Source organism: Heteronotia binoei, chromosome 13, assembly GCF_032191835.1.
Source record: "Heteronotia binoei isolate CCM8104 ecotype False Entrance Well chromosome 13, APGP_CSIRO_Hbin_v1, whole genome shotgun sequence".
NCBI lineage: Eukaryota > Metazoa > Chordata > Lepidosauria > Squamata > Gekkonidae > Heteronotia > Heteronotia binoei.
Window position 1 is genome coordinate 3,936,043 of NC_083235.1, and position 25,556 is coordinate 3,961,598.

At 52.6% G+C, this 25,556-nt stretch overlaps 1 long non-coding RNA gene across 1 annotated transcript; it reads right to left on the reverse strand.

Annotated features, from left to right (window-relative positions):
* Window positions 1–1,647: 1,647 nt before the first annotated feature.
* Window positions 1,648–22,536, reverse strand: LOC132581602 (uncharacterized). The gene is made up of 3 exons (XR_009556134.1): window positions 22,313–22,536; window positions 6,545–6,627; window positions 1,648–1,811 (listed from the first exon to the last, which is right to left on the reverse strand). It is a non-coding gene; the product is annotated as an uncharacterized LOC132581602 (long non-coding RNA).
* Between the last annotated feature and the right edge of the window lie 3,020 nt (window positions 22,537–25,556).

A 25,556-nucleotide genomic window follows, 5' to 3' on the forward strand; every position in this document is an offset into this window, starting at 1 on the left:
GTGCAAAGGAGTCTGGGAAACACTGGCCCTATGATGTCGCCATGTCTCTGAGCAAGTGCAGAGATACGCACCCACCCAGACATTTTGTGGTCAGCTAACTGCCTGATCTGGACAGGGGAAAATGCTGTTGGCACATGATGGTGCCTCAATGCACATATTTTGTGCTTCAAAATCTCATCATGCCTTCTCAAAGCCTTGCTATCAGCCACACTTAAGAGCATAAGAGAAGCCATGTTGGATCAGGCCAATGGCCCACCCAGACCAACACTCTGTGTCACATAAGAACAAAAGAGAAGCCATGTTGGATCAGGTCAATGGCCCATCCAGTCCAACACTCTGTGTCACAGAAGAACATAAGAGAAGCTATGTTGGATCAGGCCAATGGCCCCTCCAGTCCAACACTCTGTGTCACAGAAGAACATAAGAGAAGCTATGTTGGATCAGGCCAATGGCCCCTCCAGTCCAACACTCTGTGTCACAGAAGAACATAAGAGAAGCTATGTTGGATCAGGCTAACGGCCCATCCAGTCCAACACTCTGTGTCACAGAAGAACATAAGAGAAGCTATGTTGGATCAGGCCTATGGCCCACCCAGACCAACACTCTGTGTCGCAGAAGAACAAAAGAGAAGCCATGTTGGATCAGGCCAATGGCCCACCCAGTCCAACACTCTGTGTCACAGAAGAACATAAGAGAAGCTATGTTGGATCAGGCCAATGGCCCCTCCAGTCCAACACTCTGTGTCACAGAAGAACATAAGAGAAGCTATGTTGGATCAGGCCAACGGCCCATCCAGTCCAACACTCTGTGTCACAGAAGAACAGAAGAGAAGCTATGTTGGATCAGGCCAATGGCCCCTCCAGTCCAACACTCTGTGTCACAGAAGAACAGAAGAGAAGCCATGTTGGATCAGGCCAATGGCCCATCCAGTCCAACATTCTGTGTCACATAAGAACATAAGAGAAGCCATGTTGGATCAGGCCAATGGCCCATCCAGTCCAACACTCTGTGTCACACAGTGGCCAAAACCCAGGGGCCATCAGGAGGTCCACTACCAGGGCCAGAACTCCAGAAGCCCTCCCACGCCCCCCCAAGCACTAAGAAGACAAAGCACTATTGCCCCAGACATATTAGCATAAGAGAAGCCATGTTGGATGAGACTAACACTTTGTGTCACACAGTGGCCAAAACCCAAGGGCCATCAAGAGGTCCACCAGGGGGGACCAGAATATCCCCCCCCACACATGCTTCTGTATGGTCGCAATCCCCACATCTTTGCCAGGCTGCTGGGCACAGGTAAAATCTCCGGGATACCTAAGAAAGAGCAGAAAGTGCTTGGAGATGGAGCATCATTCTCACTCGGATCCCACTCAGGCACACAGACTAATGCGAGCCACAGTGCTTGGGAACCGGTCCAGAGTCTCTCCTCTGTGCTACAAAGAGAGTCTTGAGAGAAGGCAGTCAGCTCTAAACTGCTGTGGTCAGAGTTGCGTGAAAACACTTTTCGACATTTCGGTCAAATCTCGGAAGGAATAGACGGCTGGCATTGGAGGCACTTTGCACGTGGTTTGGAGCAGAGTTCATAGAATCATAGAGTTGGAAGGGACCCCTAGGGCCATCTAGTCCAACCCCCTGCCCAATGCAGGGTTGGGGGAAGGCATTTGTGAGCCTCAGGAGTCTTCCAGCTGCAGCCCCGGTCCTCTTCTTGCCACAGCCAGCCTCTAATCCTGGCTCTCCTGGCTGCCAACAGTCCCCGACTCCCAGCGCTGGATTAAGGGACTCTTTTGACGACTCCGAGGGCTTCTCTCCAGCTGGGGGAGGAATAAGAGGAAGAGAAGAAAGGAAAGAGTGAGCGTTTTTTGTGTTTTTTTGCTGTCAAGTCACAGCTGGTTTATGGCAATCTCTCGAGATGTTTCCAAGGCAAGAGAGAAACAGAGGTGGTTTGCCATTGCCTGACTTTGTGTAGCAACCCTGGACTTCCTTGGTGGTCTCCCATCCAAGGACAAATCAGCTTGGCTTTTGAGATCTGAGGAGACTGGGCCAGCCAGGGCCATCCAGGTCAAGCAGAGAAAAACAGAGGTGGTTTGCCCTTGCCTGCCTCTGCGTAGCAACCCTGGACTTCCTTGGTGGTCTCCCATCCGAGTACTAACCAGGGACAGCCGTGCTTAGCTTCCAAGATCTCACAAGATCAGGCCTGCCTGAGCCATCTCAGTCAAGGCGAGAAACGTTCAGAGGTGCTTTGCCCTTGCCTGCCTCTGCGTAGCAACCCTGACTTCCTTGGTGGTCTCCCATCCAAGGAATAGCCAGGGCCGACTCTGCTTAGCTTTCAAGAGCAGAATAGCCCGGGCCATCCAGGTCAAGGCGAGAGACATGCAGAGGTGGTTTGCCCTTGCCTGCCTCTGCGTAGCCACCCTGGACTTCCTTGGTGGTCTTCCATCCAAAGAATAACCACGGCCAACCCTGCTTTGCTTCTGAGATCTGATGAGATTGCGCTTGCCTGGGTCAACTTGGGTCATCGAGGCCAAGGCAAGAGACAGACATGGTTTGCCCTTGCCTGCCTCTGCACAGCCACCCTGGACTTCCTTGGTGGTCTCCCACCTGAGCCCTGACCAGGGCTGATCCTGATTAACTGCTGAGATCTGATGAGATTGTGCTAGCTTGGGTCATCTGGGGTCATCAAGGCCAAGGCAAGAGATAGACATGGTCTGCCATTGCCTGCCTCTGCATAGAACCCCTGGATGTCTTTGATGGCCTCACATCTGAGCCCTGACCACGGCCGGCCCTGCTTTGCTTCTGAGTTCTGATGAGATCATGGTTTCCTGGGTCATCTTGGGTCATCGAGGCCAAGGCAAGAGATAGACATGGTCTGACCTTGCCTGCCTCTGCATAGCAACCCTGGACTTCCTTGGTGGTCTCCCATCCAAGGACAAATCAGCTTGGCTTTTGAGATCTGAGGAGACTGGGCCATCCAGGGCCATCCAGGTCAAGCAGAGAAAAACAGAGGTGGTTTGCGCTTGCCTGCCTCTGCGTAGCAACCGTGGACTTCCTTGGTGGTCTCCCATCCGAGTACTAACCAGGGACAGCCCTGCTCAGCTTCCAAGATCTCACAAGATCAGGCCTGCCTGAGCCATCTGGGTCAAGGCGAGAAACGTTCAGAGGTGCTTTGCCCTTGCCTGCTTCTGTATAGCAACCCTGACTTCCTTGGTGGTCTCCCATCCAAGGAATAGCCAGGGCCAACTCTGCTTAGCTTCCAAGAGCAGAATAGCCCGGGCCATCCAGGTCAAGGCGAGAGACATGCAGAGGTGGTTTGCCCTTGCCTGCCTCTGCGTAGCCACCCTGGACTTCCTTGGTGGTCTTCCATCCAAAGAATAACCACGGCCAACCCTGCTTTGCTTCTGAGATCTGATGAGATTGTGCTTGCCTGGGTCAACTTGGGTCATCGAGGCCAAGGCAAGAGACAGACATGGTTTGCCCTTGCCTGCCTCTGCACAGCTACCCTGGACTTCCTTGGTGGTCTCCCACCTGAGCCCTGACCAGGGCTGATCCTGATTAACTGCTGAGATCTGATGAGATTGTGCTAGCTTGGGTCATCTGGGGTCATCAAGGCCAAGGCAAGAGACAGACATGGTCTGCCGTTGCCTGCCTCTGCATAGAACCCCTGGATGTCTTTGATGGCCTCACATCTGAGCCCTGACCACGGCCGGCCCTGCTTTGCTTCTGAGTTCTGATGAGATCATGGTTTCCTGGGTCATCTTGGGTCATCGAGGCCAAGGCAAGAGATAGACATGGTCTGACCTTGCCTGCCTCTGCATAGCAACCCTGGACTTCCTTGGTGGTCTCCCATCCAAGGACAAATCAGCTTGGCTTTTGAGATCTGAGGAGACTGGGCCATCCAGGGCCATCCAGGTCAAGCAGAGAAAAACAGAGGTGGTTTGCGCTTGCCTGCCTCTGCGTAGCAACCGTGGACTTCCTTGGTGGTCTCCCATCCGAGTACTAACCAGGGACAGCCCTGCTCAGCTTCCAAGATCTCACAAGATCAGGCCTGCCTGAGCCATCTGGGTCAAGGCGAGAAACGTTCAGAGGTGCTTTGCCCTTGCCTGCTTCTGCATAGCAACCCTGACTTCCTTGGTGGTCTCCCATCCAAGGAATAGGCAGGGCCAGCTCTGCTTAGCTTCCAAGATCTGATGGGATCGGGCTAGCCTGGGCCATCCAGGTCAAGGCAAGAGGCGGACGGAGGTGGTTTGCCCTTGCCTTCCTCTGCGTAGCAACCGTGGACTTCCTTGGTGGTCTCCCACCTGAGCCCTGACCAGGGCTGATGCTGATTAACTGCTGAGATCTGATGAGATTGTGCTAGCTTGGGTCATCTGGGGTCATCAAGGCCAAGGCAAGAGACAGACATGGTCTGCCGTTGCCTGCCTCTGCATAGAACCCCTGGACGTCTTTGATGGTCTCCCATCTGAGCCCTGACCACGGCCGACCCTGCTTTGTGTCTGAGATCTGATGAGATCATGGTTGCCTGGGTCATCTTGGGTCATTCAGGCCAAGGCAAGAGATAGACATGATCTGACCTTGCCTGCCTCTGCACAGCAACCCTAGACTTCCTTGGTGGTCTCCCATCCAAGTACTAACCAGAGCTGGCATGCTTAGCTTCCGAGATCTGATGAAATCAGCCTAGTCGAACCCATCAGGGGACGCAAGAGAAGAGCAGAGGTAGTTTGCCCTTGCCTGCCTCTGCGTAGCCACCCTGGACTTCCTTGGTGGTCTCCCATCCAAATACTAACCAGAGCGAACCCTGCTTAGCTTCTGAGATCTGATGAGACTGGGCTAGCCTGGGCCATCCAGGTCAAGGCAAGAGAACAGCAGAGGTGGTTTGCCATTGCCTGCCGCTGCATGGCAACCCTGGACTCCCTTGGGGGTCTCCAGGGCTCAGATTCAGCAGGAGCTCACAGGAGCACAGCTCCCGAAACTTCCCGAGGGTTCCCCCTCTTCCTCCCCGCCACAATACCCGGTTCACCTCGTCGGATGAAGTTTGCTTAGAGAGCACACGAAAGCTCACGTTCTGAATAAAACTCGGTTGGTCTTATAGGTGACACTTGACTCCTGCTTTGTTCCCCACCTACCTTCTCCGCTGAACAGCAGGTGCACCTGCATAACAATCCCTGGATTAGGAGAGCAGGCAGCCAGCCAGCCACCAGGGGCTTTGCCACGCCCCCAGCAGCCCTCGTCAACCCCTGTGATTTTGGGTGGTGGGTGGCTTGCTGGCCTTTTGACTGGGGGGGGGGCAGGAGAGCCCCAGGTGAGCGAGGCCTTTTTAGGCTGGTTGGATCTCTACCCAGCCCGAGCAGGCCTCACTCGCCCAGGGCTCTCCTTCCTTGCATCGGGTTGCTTTTGGCTGGGGGGTGGGAGCATATGCTAATGAGTTATGCTAATGAGCTCCACCACCTATTTTTCTACAACCCCCCCCCCCCCGGTGGTCTGCCATGGAAGTTCTAACCGGAGATGACCTTGCATAGCTACTGAGACCTGATGAGATCAGGCTAACCTGGGTCCTCCTCCAGATATAAGAGCTGTAAAAACCTTCGGCCCGTGTACTGGAACTGAATGAAGGTCAACAAAAAAGAAAGGGTTGGTTTCCCCAGCCCTACCAAAAAGTATCCATCAGCAAGCAAATGAAACAAAGGAAGGTCTAATTTCCTTCCAGCAATTGCAGAGATGGGAATCTGAAGGAACGAGAGTGTTTTGTCTCTGCCTGTGGCTATCAATGCAAATGAAACAACATTTAAATGCAGGACAATGGGACCATTGAGTTTTTGTTCCGAAGAGGGCAAGGTATGCAAAGGGAAAGATAACTACCACTCGCTTCGGCAATTTTCGAAGGAGCTGGGTTTTGAGAGCCCGTGGCGCAGAGTGGTAAAGCTGCAGTACTGCAGTCCTAAGCTCTGCTCGCAACCTGAGTTCGATCCCGGCGGAAGCTGGGTTCAGGTCGCCGGCTCCAGGTTGACTCAGTCTTCCATCCTTCCGAGGTCGGTCAAATGAGTCCCCAGTTTGCTGGGGGGAAAGTGTAGATGACTGGGGAAGGCAATGGCAAACCACCCCGTAAAACATCTGCTGTGAAAACGTGAAAGTAACATCACCTCAGAGTTGGAAACGACCGGTGCTTGCACAGGGAACGACCTTTACCTTTTTAAGGACAGGAAAGAGGGAAACAAACTGATGGATCTAGACCGGTGAGGGTGGGGCTACACACTTTCTTGAAGCAGGTAAAAGCTGTGAAAGAATGCCCCGTTGTACCTCCTGTGGCCACCATTTTCTCCTTGCACTGGATGGCTTTAAAAAATTCCTGGGTACTGCTTAATCGCTACAGAATCATAATGAACTAGTGCCATGGTCTCCTGGTTCCCAACTTTCCTTTTTTTAAAAAAAGTAATTCTCTAGCCCTTTTCATTGAGAGTTATAAGGGGAAATGCTTGGTTGCTGTCTTATGGAGTTCCTGGGCACAGGTAGACCACAAGTGAGACCAGAGATGAGATGTCGCAGGTGTTACCTGGTGGAGGCCGTTCACCTGGCAGGGCTCAGACGGGCTGGGTGGGGGCCAGGTCACATCCAATTTCTTGCAGAGGGGTCTCTCTGAAAACAAGGAGACAGAATGAGAATGCGCAAAGTGCATTTCCCTCCAAACCAAATAACATAGGATTCTCCTGAATTGACAAGCGGTCCTCAAACTCAAGAGAAATGACAGCTTCAGAGAACAAACTCTTTGAAGAAGAAGATATTGGATTTATATATCCCGCCCTCCACTCCAAAGAGTCTGAGAGCGGCTCACAATCTCCTTTCCCTTCCTCCCCCACAACAGACACCCTGTGAGGTAGATGAAGATATTGGATTTATATCCCGCCCTCCACTCCGAAGAGTCTCAGAGCGGCTCACAATCTCCTTTCCCTTCCTCCCCCACAACAGACACCCTGTGAGGTAGATGAAGATATTAGATTTATATCCCGCCCTCCACTCCGAAGAGTCTCAGAGCGGCTCACAATCTCCTTTCCCTTCCTCCCCCACAACAGACACCCTGTGAGGTAGATGAAGATATTGGATTTATATCCCGCCCTCCACTCCGAAGAGTCTCAGAGCGGCTAACAATCTCCTTTACCTTCCTCCCCTACAACAGACACCCTGTGAGGTAGATGAAGATATTGGATTTATATCCCGCCCTCCACTCCGAAGAGTCTCAGAGCGGCTAACAATCTCCTTTACCTTCCTCCCCCACAACAGACACCCTGTGAGGTAGATGAAGATATTGGATTTATATCCCGCCCTCCACTCCGAAGAGTCTCAGAGCGGCTCACAATCTCCTTTCCCTTCCTCCCCCACAACAGATACCCTGTGAGGTGGGTGGGGCTGGAGAGGGCTCTCCCAGCAGCTGCCCTTTCAAGGACAACCTCTGCCAGAGCTCTGGCTGATCCAAGGCCATTCCAGCAGCTCCAAGTGGAGGAGTAGGGAATCAAACCCGGTTCTCCCAGATAAGAGTCCACACACTTCACCACTACACCAAACTGGCTCTCCAGTTTGGCAGGGGTGGCCAGACTTGCTTAACCTAAGAGCCACATAGAATAAACATCAGATTTTTGAGAGCCGCAAGACATGAACGTCAGTCGTTTCAGAGCCAGAAGAGACTGATTGATGTAATGATATATTAGTTGTTTTAATTATGTAATTTATTAATGTATTTTAGTTCTTGAATTTTATTGTTAGAATTTTTATGTTGTGAGCCGCCCTGAGCCCGCTTTGGTGGGGTAGGGCGGGATATAAATCAAATAAAATGAAAAAAAAAGATGGGAGGGAGGGAGGCAAGCAAATAGATGGGGGGGAAGAAGAGAGAGGTGGAAAGAAAGCAACTTTATCTTCAGATGCAATCTCCAAGCTGCTGGCTGGCTTGGCTTGGAGAAGTGATTTCAAGAGAGAAAAGCCTTCTCCAAGCTGGCCGACAGGGCGGTGGGGGCTTGGAGAGCCACACAATGTGTGAAAGAGCCGCATGTGGCTGTCGAGCCACAGTTTGGCCACCTCTGCTCTATGGTACGCCATAGGTTCTAAAGTGAAATTTCTCGATGAATTCCACACACACCCCTCCACCGGCACTGCCCCGAAACCTCCAGGAATTTCCCAGGCTGGAAGTGGCAACCCTTGAATAACCAGACCCAGCACCGACGGTTGCCAATCCCCAGGTGGGGGCAGGGGATTCCTGCAGATTGGAGGCCCTCCCCCCTCTTCAGGGTCCTCAGAAAGTGGGGGAGGGAAATGTCTGCTGGGCACTCCATCAGTCCCTATGGAGACCCATTCCCATAGGGCAGGGTTGGCCAAGGGTAGCTCGCCAGATGTTTTTTTGCCTACAACTCCCATCAGCTCCAGCCAGCAAGGCCAATGGCTGGGGCTGATGGGAGTTGTAGGCAAAAAAACATCTGGAGAGCTACCGTTGGCCACCCCTGAAATAGAGGGACAATTTGGAAGACTAATAATAATAATATGATGATATTGGATTAATATCCCTCCCTCCACTCCAAATGGCTCACAATCTCCTTTATCTTCCTCCCCTACAACAAACACCCTGTGAGGTGGGTGCGGCTGAGAGGACTCTCACAGCAGCTGCCCTTTCAAGGACAACTCTGCGAGAGCCACGACTAACCCAAGGCTGTTCCAGCAGTTGCAAGTGGAGGAGCGGGGAATCAAACCCTGTTCTCCCAGATAAAAGTCTGTGCACTTAACCAAACTTAACATCTGGAGAGCTACTGTTGGCCATCCCTGCCATAGGGTATAATGGAGAATTGATCCACGGGTAATTGGGGTTCTGGGGGAGGGGTTGTTTTTTGAGGTAGAGGCACCAAATTTGCAGCATGGCATCTGGTGCCCCTCCCCGCAATACCCTCCAAGTTTCAAAAAGATTGGACCAGGGGGTCTAATTCTATGAGCCCCCCAAAGAAGGTGCCCCTATCCATTATTTCCAGTGAAGGGTGTGCAGTCCCTTGAAATGTGATGGCCAGACCTTCCTTTGGAGTTCAATTGTGCTTGCCACCCCCTGGCTCCACCCCCAATGTCTCCTGGCTCCACCCCCAAAGTCCCCAGGTATTTCTTGAATGAGACTTGGCAACCCTACCACTGACACAAGTGAAACGGTCTGGCTTGGGCTCAGAGGGTTGTGAGTCCCGGACAGGAGTCAGCTCTGGTATCAGGAAATAAAAGAAAGACCTTTATTCCACAGGAGTAGAAACTGGGAGCTTTGCTTTCATTCTGCAAGCTCTGGTCACACCCATTAACAGCCAGGCAAATTGCTCTTTTCGCTCGCCTCTGTTAAAATTCAACCTGCCTTTGCTCCGGGAGTTGGAAAGGAAGGGCCATAGCCAAGGTTTTAAAAGTCGGGGGGGGGGGGCTTTGTAAAAAGTCAGCGGGCCCCCTTTCCCATCCGCTGCGGGGCTTGCCACTTCTCAGAAGCTTTCTGGGGTGGGGACAACAGCTGGCGACTCTGGAAGTGACCAAGCTGTATAAAGGATGTATAAATGTATCAATCGATGGTGCGGTCTCATTTGGAATACTGTGTACAATTCTGGTCACCGCACCTCAAAAAGGATATTATAGCATTGGAGAAAGTGCAGAAAAGGGCAACTAGAATGATTAAAGGTTTGGAACCCTTTCCCTATGAAGAAAGGTTAAAACGCTTGGGGCTTTTTAGCTTGGAGAAACGTCCACTATGGGGTGACATGATAGAGGTTGACAAGATTATGCGCGGGATGGAGAAAGTAGAGAAAGAAGTCCTTTTCTCCCTTTCTCACAACACAAGAACTCGTGGGCAATCAATGAAATTGCTGAGCAGTCGGGTTAAAACGGATAAAAGGAAGTCCTTCTTCACCCAAAGAGTGATTAACGTGGAATCCACTGCCACAGGAGGTGGTGGCGGCTACAAGCATAGCCAGCTTTAAGAGGGGATTGGATAAAAATATGGAGCAGAGGTCCATCAGTGGCTATTAGCCACAGTATAAACGTATACATATATATATATGTGTGTGTGTGTGTGTGTGTGTGTGTGTACACACACACATATATTGGCCACTGTGTGACATAGAGTGTTGGACTGGATGGGCCGTTGGCCTGATCCAGCATGGCTTCTCTTATGTTCTTCTGTGACACAGAGTGTTGGACTGGAGGGGCCATTGGCCTGATCCAACATGGCTTCTCTTATGTTCTTATGTGACACAGAGTGTTGGACTGGATGGGCCATTGGCCTGATCCAACATGGCTTCTCTTATGTTCTTATGTGACACAGAGTGTTGGACTGGAGGGGCCACTGGCCTGATCCAGCATGGCTTCTCTTATGTTCTTCTGTGACACAGAGTGTTGGACTGGAGGGGCCATTGGCCTGATCCAACATGGCTTCTCTTATGTTCTTATGTGACACAGAGTGTTGGACTGGATGGGCCATTGGCCTGATCCAACATGGCTTCTCTTATGTTCTTATGTGACACAGAGTGTTGGACTGGATGGGCCATTGGCCTGATCCAACATGGCTTCTCTTATGTTCTTATGTGACACAGAGTGTTGGACTGGAGGGGCCACTGGCCTGATCCAACATGGCTTCTCTTATGTTCTTCTGTGACACAGAGTGTTGGACTGGAGGGGCCACTGGCCTGATCCAACATGGCTTCTCTTATGTTCTTCTGTGACACAGAGTGTTGGACTGGATGGGCCATTGGCCTGATCCAACATGGCTTCTCTTATGTTCTTATGTGACACAGAGTGTTGGACTGGAGGGGCCACTGGCCTGATCCAACAGGGCTTCTCTTATGTTCTTCTGTGACACAGAGTGTTGGACTGGATGGGCCACTGGCCTGATCCAACAGGGCTTCTCTTATGTTCTTATGTGACACAGAGTGTTGGACTGGATGGGCCACTGGCCTGATCCAACAGGGCTTCTCTTATGTTCTTATGTGACACAGAGTGTTGGACTGGATGGGCCACTGGCCTGATCCAACAGGGCTTCTCTTATGTTCTTATGTGACACAGAGTGTTGGACTGGATGGGCCATTGGCCTGATCCAACAGGGCTTCTCTTATGTTCTTATGTGACACAGAGTGTTGGACTGGAGGGGCCACTGGCCTGATCCAACATGGCTTCTCTTATGTTCTTATGTGACACAGAGTGTTGGACTGGATGGGCCACTGGCCTGATCCAACAGGGCTTCTCTTATGTTCTTCTGTGACACAGAGTGTTGGACTGGATGGGCCATTGGCCTGATCCAACAGGGCTTCTCTTATGTTCTTATGTGACACAGAGTGTTGGACTGGAGGGGCCACTGGCCTGATCCAACAGGGCTTCTCTTATGTTCTCATGTGACACAGAGTGTTGGACTGGATGGGCCATTGGCCTGATTCAACAGGGCTTCTCTTATGTTCTTATGTGACACAGAGTGTTGGACTGGAGGGGCCACTGGCCTGATCCAACAGGGCTTCTCTTATGTTCTCATGTGACACAGAGTGTTCGACTGGATGGGCCATTGGCCTGATGCAACAGGGCTTCTCTTATGTTCTTATGTGACACAGAGTGTTGGACTGGAGGGGCCACTGGCCTGATCCAACAGGGCTTCTCTTATGTTCTCATGTGACACAGAGTGTTGGACTGGATGGGCCATTGGCCTGATTCAACAGGGCTTCTCTTATGTTCTTATGTGACACAGAGTGTTGGACTGGAGGGGCCACTGGCCTGATCCAACAGGGCTTCTCTTATGTTCTCATGTGACACAGAGTGTTGGACTGGAGGGGCCACTGGCCTGATCCAACAGGGCTTCTCTTATGTTCTTACGTTCTTAAGCTGAGACAGCTGACCCTACAATTTTGGAGTTGAGAAGGGCCTGCCCCTTGGTTGCAAGCTGGGGGGGGGGCTTCCTTCCACATCCCTCTCCCCCACCTCAGCACTTTGCAGCCAGCAGCTCCCCCCATCTCCCCTTCCCTGGCCCATTCCATGCGGCTTCCTCTGTCTCCCCCTCCTCCCCCCTCTCCACCTGCTGCGTTTGTTGCTGCACTGCTCTGCGCCCTGCTCAGCTCTCCCGGTTCCAGCCACCACCGACAACACTTTGGCGGCTCAGCTGTGGCAGAAGAAAAGAAAAGAAAAAAAAGCGGTCTGCCCCCCAGAAGGAAGTGCCCCACATGCAACCCTACAGGAGAGCCAGTTTGGTGTAGTGGTGAAGTGTGCAGACTCTTATCTGGGAGAACCGGGTTTGATTCCCCACTCCTCCATTTGCACGTGCTGGCATGGCCTTGGGTCAGCCATAGCTCTGGCAGAACTGTCCTTGAAAGGGCAGCTTCTGTCAGAGCTCTCTCAGCCCCATTCACCTCACAGGGTGTCTGTTGTGGGGGAAGAAGATATAGATGATTGTGAGCCGCTCTGAGACTTTCAGATTCGAAGTGGAGGGCAGGATATAAATCCAATATCATCTTCTTCTACAGGGCTTTTTTTTGTAGCAGGAACTCCTTTGCATATTAGGCCACACCCTTCTTATGCAGCCAATATTCCAAGCGCTTACAGTAGGCCCTGTAAGCTCTTGGCTACATAAGAGGGGTGTGGCCTAATATGCAAAGCAGTTCCTGCTATTAAAAAGCCGTCCCCCCATGCTTACAGGCTAGCATGGCCTTGGGTCAGCCATAGCTCTGGTAGAGGTTGTCCTTGAAAGGGCAGCTGCTGTGAAAGCCCTCTCCAGCCCCACCCACCTCACAGGGTGTCTGTTGTGGGGGAGGAAGGGAAAGGAGATGGTGAGCCGCTCTGAGACTCTTCGGAGTGGAGGGCGGGATATAAATCCAATATCTTCATCTACCTCACAGGGTGTCTGTTGTGGGGGAGGAAGGGAAAGGAGATGGTGAGCCGCTCTGAGACTCTTCGGAGTGGAGGGCGGGATATAAATCCAATATCTTCTTCTTCTTCTTCTACAGGCCTGCTGGGAGATCTCTTTGCTCCCTCTCAGTGCTCAGTGGCCTTCTGGACTGCCCAGCCTTCATGTTGCATTGGGACCCCTGATGGTTAGTTTGGGGAAGGGGGCAAGGCATGACAGGGAAACGAGAAACAATGGCTCTCTTGCGATATCTGCCGTCACTTAGAGGAGAGCACGGAGCTGTTTCTGTAGGCAGCAGAGGAAAGAACTCACAGTCATGAACATCATAAGAACATAAGAGAAGTCATGCTGGATCAGGCCAATGGCCCATCCAGTCCAACACTCTGTGTCACATAAGAGAAGCCCTGTTGAATCAGGCCAATGGCCCATCCAGTCCAACACTCTGTGTCACATAAGAGAAGCCCTGTTGGATCAGGCCAATGACCCATCCAGTCCAACACTCTGCGTCACATAAGAACATAAGAGAAGCCATGTTGGATCAGGCCAATGGCCCCTCCAGTCCAACACTCTGTGTCACATAAGAACAGAAGAGAAGCCATGTTGGATCAGGCCAATGGCCCCTCCAGTCCAACACTCTGTGTCACATAAGAGAAGCCCTGTTGAATCAGGCCAATGGCCCCTCCAGTCCAACACTCTGCGTCACATAAGAGAAGCCCTGTTGAATCAGGCCAATGGCCCATCCGGTCCAACACTCTGTGTCACACAGTGCCCAAAATATAAGTATACTGTGGCTAATAGCCACTGATGGATCTCTGCTCCATATTTTTATCCAATCCCCTCTTGAACCTGGCTATGCTTGTAGCTGCCACCACCTCCTGTGGCAGTGAATTCCATGTGTTGATCACCCTTTGGGTGAAGGACTTCCTTTGATCCATTTTAACCCGACTGCTCAGCAATTTCATTGAATGCCCACGAGTTCTTGTATTGTGAGAAAGGGAGAAAAGGACTTCTTTCTCTACTTTCTCCATCCCGTGCATAATCTTGTAAACCTCTGTCATGTAACCCCGCAGTCGACGTTTCTCCAAGCTAAAGAGCCCCAAGCGTTTTAACCTTTCTTCATAGGGAAAGTGTTCCAACCCTTGAATCATTCTAGTTGCCCTTTTATGGACTTTCTCCAATGCATGGGTCTAAATTAAAGGCGGGAAGATAACGGCTGGATATTAGGAAAAACATTTTTTACTGCAAGAGTCATTCAACTGTGAAATTAGCTACCAAGGGAGGTGGTGACTTCCCTTTCATTGGCAGTCTTTATGCAAAGGCTGGACAAATCCTCATCAGGTGAGGCGAGTCTAAGTTGATCCGGCAAAGAGCAGGGGGTTGGACTAGACACCTTCTATGGCCCCTTCCAACTCTGGGATTTTGTGATTATAGACACCCACATTCACCCCAAGCACATGAAGCTGCCTATACTGGATCAGATCCTTGGTCCATCAAGGTCAGTATTGTCTACTCAGGCAGCAGCTGCGCTCCATGGTCTCAGGCCGAGGTCTTTCCCATCCCCTCCTGCCTGGTCCTCTTAACTGGAGATGCTGGGGATTGAACCTGGGACCTTCTGCAGGCCAAGCAGAGGCTCTGCCATTGAGCCAGGGTCTCAGGTCAAGGTCTTTCCAATCATCTCCTGCCTGGTCTTTTTAACTGGAGATGCCGGGGATTGAACCTGGGACCTTCTGCATGCCAAGCAGAGACTCTTCCACTGAGCCAGGGTCTCAGGTCAAGGTCTTTCCCATCACCTCCTGCCTGGTCCTTCTACCTGGAGATGCTGGGGATTGGACCTGGGACCTTCTGCATGCCAAGCAGAGGCTCTGCCACTGAGCCCGGGTCTCAGGTCAAAGTCTTTCCCATCACCTCCTGCCTGGTCCTTTTAACTGGAGATGCTGGGGATTGAACCTGGGACCTTCTACATACCAAGCAGAAGCAATTCCACTGAAGCAAGGTCTCAGGTCAAGGTCTTTCCCATCACCTCCTGCCTGGTCCTTCTAACTGGAGATGCAGGGGATTGAACCTGGGATTTTCTGCATGCCAAGCAGAGGCTCTGCCACTGAGCCAGGGTCTCAGATCAAGGTCTTTCCAATCATCTCCTGCCTGGTCTTTTTAACTGGAGATGCCGGGGATTGAACCTGGGACCTTCTGCAGGCCAAGCAGGGGTTCTGCCACTGAGCCAGGGTCTCAGGTCAGGGTCTTTCCCATCCCCTCCTGCCTGGTCATTCTTACTGGAATTGCCGGGGATTGAACCTGAGACCTCCTACATGCCAAGCAGAGGTTCTGCCACTGAGCCACAGCCCCTCCACTATCTCAGACCACCTTATGTCAACTACAGCATACGCTTCAAGGCCTAACTCAGGAAGCAGAAATGGCCAAAGGGATTTGGGTACCTGGTGGCAGAGACCCTGGAAAATAGGAAGAGGAAGGCGCATCCAAAGTGAAAGTCCTGTTAGAGAAAGGCGCATCCAAAGTGAAAGGGGTAGGGAGTTGGTTTCACCTCCCAGTTTTATGGCCAGGTCATTTGATGGCTCGTTGTTACGGCTCTCTTGTTTATCCACCTCGCCCTCATTAAGTACCCATTCAGGAGACTGTATGAGCTGAGTTAATATTTGTTAATATTTGCGTTTTTGTTAGGAGAAATGCCACAGCCATGCCAAGTTTCTGAAATAACTCTTGGCTCTCATGGAATGATTGGGGCTTTCTCGGCCTCTGACTTGTAGCAAACTGGCTGCCTGGGCAATGTCAAAGGTGGGGAAGAAAGGGAAGGTGAGAGTGAAATAGAGCAGGGGTGGCCAACGGTAGCTCTCCAGATGTTTTTTGCCTACAACTCCCCTCAGCCCCAGCCAGCATGGCCAATGGCTGGGGCTGTTGGGAGTTGTAGGCAAAAAACATCTGGAGAGCTACCGTTGGCCACCCCTGAAACAGAGGGACAATTTGGAAGGAGGAGGAGGAGGAGATGATGATGATATTGGGTTTATATCCCTCCCTCCACTCCAAATCTCAGAGCGGCTCACAATCTCCTTTATCTTCCTCCCCCGCAACAAAAACCCTGTGAGGTGGGTGGGGCTGAGAGAGCTTTTACAGCAGCTGCCCTTTCAAGGACAACTCTGCCAGAGCCATGGCTGACCCAAGGCCGTTCCAGCAGGTGCAAGCGGAGGAGCGGGGAAGCAAATCCCGTTCTCCCCGATAAGAGTCTGGGCACTTCACCACGACACCAAACCAGGAGCACACAAATCCCCTAGAGCAGTTTTGAGTTTGGTGGCACTTTTAAGACCAACCGAGTTTAATCCTGGGCATAAGCTTTTGTGTGCAGGCACACTTAAAGGTGGTCTTAAACTCTGGCCCCTGTGTGACGCAGGGCGTTGGACTGAACGGGCCATTGGCCTGATCCAACAGGGCTTCTGTTCTTAGGTTCTAACAGCTGTGGATACCAGAATGCTACTTGCTTCATAGAGGATTGGCAAGCCTAACTGGGACCAAGAAGTCAGAAGGGAAGCGCAGCCAGGAAGGAACTAGAAAAGATTCCTTCGTATAAGAATGTGTCACTGCTGACCGAGGTCAAGATAATTCACGCCATAACATTCCCATTACTATGCATGAGTGTGAAAGCTGGACAGTCATCAAAGTGGACCGGAAGATAGCGGATTCCTTTGACATGTGATGTCGGAGAAGAGTTTCACAGATACTGGGGACTGCCCAAAAGACAAATAAGAAGGTTCTAGAGCCAAATCATGCCTGAATTCTCCCAAGAAGCTAAAATGACTCGATGAAGAAGATGATATTGGATTTATATCCCGCTCTCCACTGAGTCTCAGAGTGGCTCACAATCTCCTTTACCTTCCTCCCCCACAACAGACACCCTGTGAGGTAGATGAAGATATTGGATTTATATCCCACCCTCCACTCTGAAGAGTCTCAGAGGGGCTCACAATCTCCTTTACCTTCCTCCCCCACAACAGACACCCTGAGTGGTGGGGGGGCTGGAGAGGGCTCTCACAGCAGCTGACCTTTCAAGGACAACCTCTGCCAGAGCTATGGCTGACCCAAGGCCATTCCAGCAGCTGCAAGTGGAGGAGTGGGGAATCAAACCCAGTTCTCCCAGATAAGAGTCCGCACACTTAACCACTACACCAAACTGGCTCTCAGGAGACAGACACCCTGAGAGGTAGGTGGAGCTGAGAGAGCTCTGACAGAAGCTGCCCTTTCAAGGACAGCTCTGCCAGAGCTATGGCTGCCTCAAGGCCACTCCAGCAGCTGCAAGTGGAGGAGTGGGGAATCAAACCCGGTTCTCCCAGATGAGAGACCTATGGCTGACCCAAGGCCATTCCAGCAGCTGCAAGTGGAGGAGTAGGGAATCAAACCCAGTTCTCCCAGATAAGAGTCCCGCACACTTAACCACTACACCAAACTGGCTCTCAGGAGACAGACACCCTGAGAGGTAGGTGGAGCTGAGAGAGCTCTGACAGATGCTGCCCTTTCAAGGACAGCTCTGCCAGAGCTATGGCTGCCTCGAGGCCACTCCAGCAGCTGCAAGTGGAGGAGTGGGGAATCAAACCCGGTTCTCCCAGATAAGAGTCTGCACATGTAACCACTACACCAAACTGGCTCTCCTGTCATGCTTGAATCACAGTATAAGTAAGGTTGCCAGCCTCCAGGTGGAGCCTGGAGATCTCCTGCTTTTCCAACTGATTTCCAGCTGGCAGAGATCAGCTCCCCTGGAGAAAAAGGCTGCTTGGAAGAGTGGGCTCTGTGGCCCATCCCTTTCCCAACCCCCCCCTCTCCTGGATCCACCCCCCAAAGTCTCCAGGTGTTTTCCAACACACACCTGCTACTACGATGTTACTTTGTACCTCCGTATGATGTATGAGCTGCCATGAGCAGCTGCACGTGTTTTGGGTCATGGACCACCGACTCTACGTAGACGTTTATTTGAAAATTTAAACATTCGATATATTCTGTATTCGGATATTTCAAGTGTATTTCATCTCGGATGGCCTTCCCCTTTGGCGTCTTCTGCTGTTTTCCACATCTACATGCTAGGGATCCCCATGCTGTCTTGCTACTTTCCTAAAATCCGGCAAGGTACAATTATTTTGGAAATATTGCAGAGGTAGCTGCATAGAGAGCAAAATGCGAATTTGCGCCGCTTGTGTTCACTCTTGAGTCCTTTTCCTTGCCTCAGCCTCTCCTCTAAGTTGCCAACTGCAGATTGGGAAACTCCTGGAGATTTTGGGGGTGAAATCATTTCAGTCTCGGCCACTTCCCTCCCCAAGCACTCCCCCCCCCATCAAGGGTGCATTAGAATCATAGAATCCTATAGTTGGAAGGGACCTCAAGGGTCATCTAGTCCAACCCCCTGCACAATGCAAGAAACTCACAAACGCCTCCCCCTAAATTCACAGGATCCACATTGCTGTCAGATGGCCATCTAGCCTCTGTTGAAAAACCTCCAAGGAAGGAGAGCCCACCACCTCCCAAGGAAGCCTGTTCCACTGAGGAACTGCTCTAAACTCACAAATACCTCCCCCTAAATTCACAGGATCTTCATTGCTCTCAGATGGCCATCCAGCCTCTGCTTAAAAACCTCCAAGGAAGGAGGGCCCACCACCTCCCAAGGAAGCCTGTTCCACTGAGGAACTGCTCTAAGAGCCAGTTTGGTGTAGTGGTTAAGTGTGCGGACTCTTATCTAGGAGAACCGGGTTTGATTCCCCACTCCTCCACTTGCACCTGCTGGAATGGCCTTGGGTCAGCCATAGCTCTGGCAGAGGTTGTCCTTGAAAGGGCAGCTGCTGTGAGAGCCCTCTCCAGCCCCACCCACCTCACAGGGTGTCTGTTGTGGGGGAGGAAGGTAAAGGAGATTGTAAGCCGCTCTGAGACTCTTCGGAGTGGAGGGCGGGATATAAATCCAATATCTTCTTTTTCTTAAACTCATAAACACCTCCCCCTAAATTCACAGGATCCTCATTGCTGTCAGATGGCCATCTAGCCTCTGTTGAAAAACCTCCAAGGAAGGAGAGCCCACCACCTCCCGAGGAAGCCTGTTCCACTAAGGAACTGCTCTAACGGTCAGGAAGTTCTTCCTCATGTTGAGCCAGAAACTCTTTTGATTTAATTTCAACCTGTTGGTTCTAGTCCTACCTTCTGGTTTCCACAGAAAACAATTCCACACCATCCTCTATAGGACAGCCCTTCAAGAACGTGAAGATGGTTGTCCTATCACCTCTCAGCCGCCTCCTCTCCAGGCTAAGCATCCCCAGCTCCTTCAACCTTTCCTCATAGGACTTGGGTCTCCAGACCCCTCACCATCTTCGTCGCCCTCCTCTGGACCCCTTCTAGCTTGTCTATATCCTTCTTAAAATGTGGTGCTCCAAACTGAACACAATATTGCAGGTGAGGTCTTACCAGAGCAGAGTAAAGCGATACCATCACTTCACGTGATCTGGACTCTTATTCATTTTATTTTATTTATTTCATATACACCTCACTTTTCTACCCAAGGGGGACTCACAGCAGTTTACACAGTTCTCCTCTCCTCTTTTTTATCCTCACAATGACCCTCTGAGGTAGGTCAGGCTGAGAGGGTGTGTTCAGCCAGAGTTTCCCCAGCAAGCTTCCGTGACAGAGTAGGGATTTGAACTTGGGTCTCTCACATCCTAGTCTGACACTGCAGCAACTACACCACACTGGCTCTCTTAGTGATAGAGTTCTGCTGAGAAAAAGAAGAAGAATTGCAGATTTATACCCTGCCCTTAGAGACTCAGAGTGGCTCACGATCCGCTTTACCTTTCTCCCCCACAGCAGACACCCTGTGAGGTGGGTAGGGCTGAGAGAACTCTGACAACTCCTACGAAAGCTCTGGCTATGCTTGCAGGAGGGAGCTGGAGGGAGATTCCAGCTTCAGGACAGAGTTGCCAACCCCAGCCTGGGAAATTCCCAAAGATTCAGTGGCAGCCCTGTGGAGGGCAGGGTTTGGGAAGAAGAGGGAGTTCAGCAGGGATCTGATAATGCCCTAGACCGGGGGGGGCAAACCTGCTTAACAGAAGAGCCAAATAGAATAAACATCAGATGTCTGAGAGCCACAAGGCAGGCAGGCAGGCAGGCGGGTTATATTCCCCACTCCTGCACTTGCAGCTGCAGGAATGGCCTTGGGTCAGTCAGAGCTCTCTTATCTGGGAGAACCAGGTTTGATTCCCCCCTCCTCCACTTGCAACTGCTGGAATGGCCTTGGATCAGTCATGGCTCTCTTATCTGGGAGAACCGGGTTTGATTCCCCACTCCTCCACTTGCAACTGCTGGAATGGCCTTGGGTCAGCCAGAGCTCTCTTATCTGGGAGAACCGGGAAGGAAGGCAGGAAGGCAGGAAGGCAGGAAGGAAGGAAGGAAGGAAGGAAGGAAGGAAGAAAGAAAGAAAGAAAGAAAGAAAGAAAGAAAGGAAAGAAAGAAAGAAAGAAAGAAAGAAAGAAAGAAAGAAAGAAAGAAAGAAAGAAAGAAAGAAAGAAAGAAAGAAAGAAAGAAAGAAAGAAAGAAAGAAAGAAAGAAAGAAAGAAAGAAAGAAAAGAAAGAAAGAAAGATCTCAACCCCTTATAAGAGAACTATCGGTGACCCAAGGCCATTCCAGCAGCTGTAAGTGGAGGAGGGGGGAATCAAACCCGGTTCTCCCAGATAAGAGGGAGGGAGGGAGGGAGGGAGGAAGGAAGGAAGGAAGGGAGGGAGGGAGGGAGGAAGGAAGGGAGAGAGGAAGGAAGGAAGGAAGGAAGGAAAGGAGGGAGGGAGAGAGGAAAGAAAGAAGAAAGGAAAGAAGAGAGGGAGGGAGGGAGGAAGGAGGGAGGGTGGAATTGAGGGAAGGAGGAAGGAAGGAAGGAAGGAAGGAAGGAAGGAAGGAAGGAAGGAAGGAAGGAAGGAAGGAAGGAAGGAAGGAAGGGAGGAAGGAAGGGAGGAGGGAGGGAGGGAGGGAGGGAGGGAGGGAGGGAGGGAGGGAGGAAAATAGTTGAGGGGAAGGGAGGAGGGAAGGAGAGGTGGAAAGAAAGCAACTTTAACTTTAAATGCATTCTCCAAGCCACCGGCTGGCTTGGCAAAGTTATTTAAAAAGACAAATGCCTTCTCCAAGCCAGCTGATGGGGCAGTGGGGGCTTTGAGAGTCACATAATATGTGTGAAAGAGCCACATGTAGCCCCTGAGCCACAGTTTGGCCCCCCCTGCTATCAGGTCAAAAGGTGGCGAATAAATGTTTTAAGTGAATAAACCAAAACCCTCGCGTGCACCAACACACGACTTCCACACGTGCTGGATCAGACCCTCTCAGGCTTCTTTGCAACTGAGCCTTCCTGCGTGAAATGGCAAAACCCGCTTGCAAACGATCGCTAAAGTGCCCCAGAAGGGGATTGGAGGTGCGAAAGTGCCCGCATGCACACACCAGGGCTGTGGCCAGGATTTTAAAAGTTGGGGGGGGGGCTTTTGAAAAAGTCAGGGGGCCCCCTTTGCCATCCGCTGCAGGGCTTGCCGCTTCTCAGAAGCTTTCTGGGGGGGGGGGGGGGGGGAAGCTGGAGGCTCTGACAGCGGCCAAGTCGGGGCAGCCGATGATAAAACTTGGGAGTCGAGAAGGGCCTTCATCTTGCGTGCTGGCGGGTGTGTGTGCCTTCCACCTCCCTCCCCCCACCCCCACTAGGGTTGCCAAATCCAATCCAGGAAATATCTGGGGACTTTGGGGGTGGAGCCAGGAGACATTGGGGTGGAGCCAGGAGATTTTGGGGGTGGAGCCAGGAGACACTGGGGGCGGAGCCAAGAGCAAGGGTGTGACAAGCATAAATGAACTCCAAGGGAGTTCTGGCCATCACATTTAAAGGGACAGCACACCTTTTAAAATGCCTTCCTTCCATAGGAAATAATGAAGGATAGGGGCACCTTCTTTTGGGGCTCACAGAATTGGACCCCCTGGTCCAATTCTTTTGGAACCTCGGAGGTATTTTGGGGAGAGGCACTAGATGCTATACTGAAAATTTGGCGCCTCTACCTCAAAAAACAGTCCCCCCCCCAGAGCCCCCGATACCCATGGATCAATTCCCCATCATTCCCTATGGGAATCGTTCATGGAGGTGCATGATGGCTGTGGGGGCGGGGGAGGGGGGGAAGCCTACCCCTCACCCTGGCAGTTTGCAACCAACACCTCCATCTGCCCACCTCCCTCTTCTCTGCCTTCTGTTTTTGCTGCTGGACTGCACTGTGTCCCGCTCAGCTCTCCCAGCTCCAGTTACCACCCATGTCCCTTTGGTGGCTCAGCCGTGGCCAAAAAAAAGGGGGAAACACAATTTGCCCCCTGATTTTGCCTCCTCGCCTGGAGGTCGGGGGGCAGCGCCTTCATAGGCCCCCCTGCGGCTATAGGCCTGACACACCCCCTCCCTACCTCACCTGGCTGAAAAGGCACCTCCTCGTCCAGATCTGAAGCTTCTTCAGGCTGCCGGGGGAGCGCCGAGCCGTAGATCTTGAGCCTCTGCCTTTGGAGTTCCCGCTCTCGCTCCTGGGCTTCGTGGACCTCCCTTTCAAGGATGGACTGGGGGCTTTTGCCCCGCAAGCAGAAGAAGGGGTTGGCCGTGGAGGGCCTCTCCGACGGGGCCTGCGGCTGCACCCCAGAAGCCAGGCTGACCAGACCGGCGCCACCATCGGTCTCAGCGAAGGATCGCTCCCTGGTCCCCTCTGAGAAGCCGGACACCGTCTTCGTGGGGGCCACAGGCTCGGGGGCCGCTTGCTGCTCGAAGATCAACTTCTTCTCCTGCAGCTCCTGCGGGGTCCCGCGGTCATAGGCCCCCCGGACCTTCCCCAGCTGCACCAGGTCCTCCTCGCGTTGACACTCCCGTCGGATCTCCCGCTGCATTTGGGCCCCGGCCCACTGGAGCTCCTTCTCCTTGGCTAGCGGGGAAGGCGGCACGCTCTGGTGCAGGATGGGCCTGATCCGCACCTCGACGTACTCCTGGGTGCCCCGACAGCTGGCCAAGCCCCTCTGTTGGCGCAGGAGCTCTTCCCGTGGAGACGGATCTCTCGCTCGATGGGGGTCTCGGTCGTGGGGCAGCTGTTCTTCTCGGGCTGCCGGCCTCGTTTTCCATCCTAGAGGGCTCATCCAAAACCGGGGTGGCACGGACGGTGTCCGCGGCGTCCCCCAGATCTTCGGCGTTGGCAGGTTGCTTCGAACCGAATCGCAAGACCCCTCTGGGTTTGGGCCTGGGAATCCACCGGCTCGGTGGTGGCCTCCAGAGACCGTGTGCTAGAGAAATCCCGCGAATCTGCCTTGGGCCTGGGGTCAAGGGACTCTCGGGCGCAAGCAAAGACCATGGCGTCCGATGGGTCTGCGGGACTGGCGCCGATCTCACTTTCCAAACTCACCAAAATGTTGGCACCTGCGGGTTTCCTCGCTGGGCTGCCAGTTCCAGCACCCCCCGCTGCCTCCTCGCCCTTCTCGGATCCCAGGACAACTTCGGCTCCCACCTCACCCAGAGGTTTATCCTTGCTACCGGCAGCACGAGATTCAGGTGCACTCGGTTCCTCCCTCTCGTCCTCGTCAGGACCAGAAGCCAGGCCCTCATGGGCAGGCCCCTGGGAGTCACCCGTTGCCACGAGAGACAGCGGTGGCACTGCCTCGGGAAACACGTTTCTCGCAACCGGGGCCAGCTGCCCTCTGGTGGCAGCCAGTGCCAACACTCGACTGAAGCTCTGTCGATGCCAGGGGCTTGCGAAATAGCCCTCTGCTTTGCAGGCCTCGCCTTGGGCAACAGGTTCTTCCCTCAACGGAGGGGTCTCCTTCCAAGAGTTGCCTCTTCAGGTCCTCCAGGATCTTTGGGCCCAGCTACCGGCTGGTCTTTCTGCCCTCCAGTCCCTCTTTCCCCTTCTTCTGTTTCTGTCATTTCTTGGCCTCCGGGCTTTAGGCCTTCATTAACGTTGGCAGCGTCAAATGTCCCTTGAGGCTCGGCAAAGGAAGCGTCGCTGGGATTGTGCGCAGGGAGAAGATGACCATTTTCCTCCAGGGCCTGCTTGGAGAACCCAACCCCTCTAGCAACAGGTTGGAGGACTGGGGTAGAGGACCGTTTTGACCGTCTCCGTGTTGCAGTCTGTTCCTTCGGGACCTTCGGAAGCTTCCGGTTGAGCTGGAAATTCTGAAGCCGCACCAGAAGTCTTGCCGAGATGATTCGTCCTCCCAGCTCTCTTCCACGACGCCTCGCTGACTTGAGATGCTAGAGTCAGATTGCTGTCGTTCCGGGCGAACGTCTGATGCGTCTCTGTCAGGACGATGAGGGCTTCCTTTTTCTCCTTGGCCAAGTTCGCTCGATGCGTCCAAAGGTTCCAACCGCTTCAGGGAGTCAGCCGTTGTAGCTGAGGGGGTGTCTTGGCGGTTGTGAGGCGTTTCCCCTCTTCCCCTTCGGTCCATCCATTCTGAGTCTTTGGTCATTCGTTCTGAGTCTTCAACAGGATTCGGCACCTCTGAGAAGGTTTCTAGCAACTTCCCTTGGCACACAGAATGGCTACCGTCCTCTCCGTGGGCCAACAAATTTGACATATTGGTGACTTTAAGTTGCTCTAAGGAAGGATCTGGAATCTTCCCCTGGGGCAACAAAATGGCCGCCATTCTGCCCATGGTCATCATCTGCCATTTTTAAACGTCTCCGAGGACGTGAGCAGCGAGAGGGAGCTCTCGTTAGAAGGGCAGTCCTTCTGCATGGCGGGGAGCGGGTGTCCCGTGGCAGTGTCCTCGTCAAAGGAAATGAGGGCGCCTTCCGAAGGGGAGGCCCCAGGAGCCATCCGGTGAGGTAGTCAAGGCAATGTTTTTAGCCACATCCCCCTTTTCCACCAGGAATGCCTCAGAGTTCTCCTGGCCTTCCAGAACTGGGCCTCTGTGGCCCTCCTCAGGGGCAGGGAGGAGCAGTGCTTCTGTGGTCATTGAGACAGTCGTCCAAAACACCTGGAACAAAAAAACACATTTTTTTCCCACCCTTGAAAGTAGGGTTGCCAATTCCCAGGTGGGGGCAGGGGATCCCCCGGTTTGGAGGCCCTCCCCCCGCTTCAGGCTCATCAGAAAGTGGGGGCGGGGAGGGGAATGTCTGCTGGGCACTCCGTTATGCCCTATGGAGACCAATTCCCAAAGGGTATAATGGAGAATTGATTCACGGGTATCTAGGGCTCTGGGGAGGGTGTTTTTTGAGATAGAGGCACCAAATCTGCAGCGTAGCATCCGGTGCCTCTCCTCAAAACATCCTCCAAGTTTCAAAAGGATTAGACCTCCCTCCCTCCCTCCCATCCTCCCTCTAGGGTTCTGGGGAGGGTGTTTTTTGAGATAGAGGCACCAAATCTGCAGCATAGCAACCGGTGCCTCTCCTCAAAAGACCTTCCAAGTTTCCAAAGGATTAGACCAGGGGGTCCATTTCTATGAGCCCCCCAAAAAGGTGCCCCTATCCTTCATTATTTCCAATGGAGGGAAGGCAATTAAAAGGTGTGCAGTGTGATGGCCAGAACTCCCTTTGCAGTTCAATCATGCTTGGCACACCCTTGTTCCTGGCTCCACCCCCAATGTCTCCTGGCTCCACCCCCAAAGTCCCCAGATATTTCTTGAATTGGACCTGGCAAGCCTGTGAGGGCACCTTGATTTCAACAAGAATGAGGCAACGGC